General features: G+C 32.1%; 1 long non-coding RNA gene across 1 annotated transcript in view; it reads right to left on the bottom strand.

Annotated features, from left to right (window-relative positions):
- The window catches only part of LOC110268673, a 1,579-nt gene continuing 962 nt past the window's right edge, over positions 1,897-2,513 (bottom strand). Inside the window, exon 2 of the long non-coding RNA XR_002356984.1 lies at positions 1,897-2,043. This is a non-coding gene — a long non-coding RNA (uncharacterized LOC110268673). The remainder of the gene's footprint in view (positions 2,044-2,513) is intronic.

Below are 2,513 nucleotides of genomic sequence, written 5' to 3'. Positions count from 1 at the left end.
CACATATAAATATTTTTTAAAAAAGATATTTTTAGTATCTTTATTAAAGTGATTTTTTTAACTTTATTATAATTCAAAAGCAAGCTTTTATATAATTAATTAATGTCTAAAATTTTTGTCTCACATGAACCGTGAGTGACAACTATATTTCTTTATATGTAATGTCCAAAACTTTTTATCGCATAGAAGAATTCTTGTGTATATCATAATTAAGAAGGATAAAAATATATATAATAATTAATAATTTCTCCAAAACTTTAATTAATTAATTAATTTAATTTCATCTTTGTACACATGCAGTTCATGCTAATATCCAATTAAAGCAATGGGACAAACAAAGAGGTACTGAGCTATAGGATTGTTGTCACAAATCTATTATAAGTTGCTATAATTTTCTTCACTATGGTCCATCTGAAAGTGGAATGTATATGGTTTGATGAGGATAGATTAATTAGACTATAGACACAAGCGTATGGGATGTGATGCAGAAAATAGAAATTTGTGCCAATAATATAAGCTGTCATGTGGTTAACACTTAACATGCATGTTTATTACTTTTTCTAGGGAACAAAAAAAAACATGGTGGTGGTATGTTAGTGCTACTGTATGCAAAAATAATATACCTTATATCGGAATAGGGGGTTAAATGACAATGTCTTATAGAGCTGGACATTTTATTATTTGAAGAGACTACATAAGGCCTTCAAACACAATTAATTATTGGTTGTTAACAATTGAAGGCCCAATACACTTTTTAAAACAATTCTAATACATTTTTTATCGGTCCAAAATTTAACACAAACTTTTTTTATTTATGAAATAAACCCCACGTCTGAGGGAATAAACAATTTTTTCACAAACCCATAAACAAGTTTCCTGGTAACAAAGCAGGAAAATTTTTGCCACGCCACTAAAATTTGTGCTACGTGTTGACAATGGAAATGTGACAGCACACAGGTGCATCAATCTCCTCATTTAGATTGGTGCATTCTATAACTCACCACAGGATACTTTGTGAATTACATGTAGAGTGCAGCTAGATTTTTGAATGAATGAGTAAATGGGCTTGTATTTTTTAATTTGGATAACACACTTTTTTTTATTTTGTAGGAAATCTAAACTCAAGGAAGAAATATTGGAAAACAAATCGGAGTTAAGACCCGACAGATCTGCTCCCCGATGAGTACGATCAAGAAGTGTATTAAACACTTCAGCATCGTATTCAACATACTCATTCCCAATGAGCAGGTCTTCTATCATGGAATCTTCGGCACCTCTCCTTTTGTCATGTAGTGTTTTATGGAATTATACTCGGCTGTTAATAAAGAATTGGTATGTACTATTCAAGATAAGATGTCTACATTAATGAATTTCTTTCAAATTTTTTAATTTTTCAAACAATACATGAATTCCTTGTTATGTGGCGGTCACTGTTTCCGGATGATGTCTCCATAAAGGCCGACATGGTGGAGTTGAAAAGAAAATTAGGAAAGACAATCAGGGATTATTATTTTAGGAAGGACGAGGTACCTTCCGAAATCGGAATCTCTTGTTCATATGAGGTTCATCCAATCAGTGTTCGAGCAATGAACCGCCTTCATACTGTTTGTAATGATGTAGACAATTTGGAACCACTCCTCCGAGCATACCCCAATGGCGAAGTTAAAATTCTGAATACAAGACAAGTTCTAGTTTCCAACTATATAGATTGGAACATCAAAAAACTTGAACCCTCTTTGGTGATGTTCTTCTTTACAGGAGCAAAGAGTGATAACAAACTGAACATTGTTCCCAAAAGAAACCAAACCACCATCCTGCCACAGTGATCCACCACAAGTTCTAGCAAAAAGAACTTCATAAGTTCTTCAACAAATTGGTAGCTCTTCTGAAGTGATAAAACAAAATTCATCACCGCAAATCCAGCGGTAAAATATCACCGTTTCTTCTTTGTCTTTGTTCTTGTTCTTCTCCTCTTCTTGAAGAGTAAGTGTAGAAAAATATCACCAATAAGGAGACGAACTCACCACAGGCTTTGAATTGACGCTGATAGTGTAACACTTTTCCCTGATAAATTTTCAACCGAGGGAGAGCAAATGGAAGCACAATGACAGGGGATGCATTACCGATTTCCATATTAAATGAAGAAAGAAAGGAAGAAGAAGTGTTTGTATGAGGTGAAAGAAAGGAAGAAGAAGAAGAAGTGATGTTAAACGATATGTGTTTGTATGGACTATGGAGTGAAGTAAAGGAAGGATAAGAAAAAGCAAGTGAAATTAGCTGGGACGTGTTTGTATGGAATGAAGCCAAGCAAAAGATTTAAAGTTAAAGTTATTATAATTAATCCATACAGAGTTAGATAATGTATTAATTTCACTATAAATTTTTAATCCAAAAAGTATACATTTGTAGGAAAAAAAAAGGTAAGTAGTATTCTTAAACTGAATTAAAAATAGTATCTATTAATAATTAATGATTTAGAAATATAAAAAATATTTTATATGAATTAAAAAGTA

Source organism: Arachis ipaensis, chromosome B02, assembly GCF_000816755.2.
Source record: "Arachis ipaensis cultivar K30076 chromosome B02, Araip1.1, whole genome shotgun sequence".
Classification (NCBI taxonomy): Eukaryota; Viridiplantae; Streptophyta; class Magnoliopsida; order Fabales; family Fabaceae; genus Arachis; species Arachis ipaensis.
This window is presented reverse-complemented; position numbering and strand designations above follow the sequence as displayed.